This window comes from Bactrocera neohumeralis, unplaced genomic scaffold, assembly GCF_024586455.1.
Source record: "Bactrocera neohumeralis isolate Rockhampton unplaced genomic scaffold, APGP_CSIRO_Bneo_wtdbg2-racon-allhic-juicebox.fasta_v2 cluster09, whole genome shotgun sequence".
NCBI lineage: Eukaryota > Metazoa > Arthropoda > Insecta > Diptera > Tephritidae > Bactrocera > Bactrocera neohumeralis.
Genome location: NW_026089622.1, coordinates 18,676,553 through 18,678,188, shown reverse-complemented (window position 1 = coordinate 18,678,188; position 1,636 = coordinate 18,676,553).

The window sequence follows — 1,636 nt, the reverse complement described above, 5'->3', positions numbered from 1 at the left end:
AAAAAGTGGAAGCCGGATGAAAGTACAGAGCTCGTATGCGGCATCGTTAATTGGACACAAACGAAAGGTACATCAGGAAAATCCTCAAGGAGAATCACTAATAGAATTAAAAACTAAGTAGAAAGAGTGCCTAAACGTTCATGAGCGTCCTAGAGGGGATGATTGGAGAGATGGATGTAATAATGCCAAAAACACACAACGCCACTATAATGTGCAATTTATGGCGCATTAAAACAGTGCGGATTCAAAACATAGGGCCAACAAATGTTAAAAATATGCAGAAAAACAAAAGGCGGCACTCAAATAGCCCTTATATGCTTGCGTTCTCAAGACGCCAGGTTGCATTTAAATTTGGGCAAAGTAAAAACCGGGTGCTCGATCTGTCGCCTCCGGGAGTACTTCCCTGCCCCTGATGTTTACATCTAGGCCACATGTTGCAGGCCGATCTGCAGGTCTTCTCTTTGCACACATTGTGGAAGCGGACTTGTATCAAAAATTATGGATTAATATACTGAGTTGCATGCTTTGAAAGGGGAACACTCAGTTCTGAGCTCGACTTGGCCTAAATACATGGAATTGAAAAATGAGAATCATGAATATTCCCAACGTTCGGAAAGTACTTGGATTACAGATAAAAGTGGAAAAGCAGCAATATGGTCCAGCAACGGAGAAACATTTTATATCTTGCTGCAGAAGATAAAATAGAAAAGTTTTACATGAACGCATATATAATTATTTTTAGAAAACAGATGCAAATCGCCGGTAAATAGCAGGCACCTTTAACGCATGGTCGACTGCCTGGGGTAATAGAAGATCAAACCATCGTGGGCGCCTAGTTCTGGAATTCCTGAGCAAAACCAACCGCACAGTAATTAATGGCAGCACGGAAAATACTTATTGAGTGGGAGGGTGTCAAGAAATGTTTACAAATAGTGACCATATGGCTATCATTGAGAGAAATTTTGTTCTCCCGAGAACAGAACCCCACTCATTAACACTATACAAAAGAAGCTGGAAGCAAAGATATTGATTCTGACGTTTTAAAACAGTCTGGAGTGCAGCAAAAGCACTGGAAAGAAACTGGTGGTAGCATGCGACGCTACAATGCGAAGGACGTAATATCACAACAAGCGAAGGCCTGTATACTGAAGAAATTGTCCCGCTAAGAAAACTCTGTCACTCAGCCCGACGCCGCCTTCACCTCAATCAAAGTGGCAAAAATAAAAAACCGTGGCAAAAATGAAAACCGTGTCAAGCATTTAAAGTCATAAGCAGCTTCTAAAGTCAGCTATCACTAGCAGAAAAAGAAGCTGTTCTGAAAAGATCGAATTTCTAGCGCTGAACGATGAATCTCCCCCTGGTTACAGCAGAAGAACTATTGGTCATAGCTCAAAAGCGCCTGGAATCGATGGCATATCAAACTGAGCTCTACAGGTAGCCATAATTTCAAAGCCACACTTTTCGCTAAAATGTACAACGCATGATTAAAAGAAGGGGTGTTCCCTGATCCCTGGAAAGTCTCGCCCTTTATTTTAATCCCAAAACCAGAAAATCAGCAGATGAACCTTCATCGTATCGACTTCGCATGTTCGACACAATGTTGGAGTTTTCAACTCAGAAAGCCCGGCATTTTCAA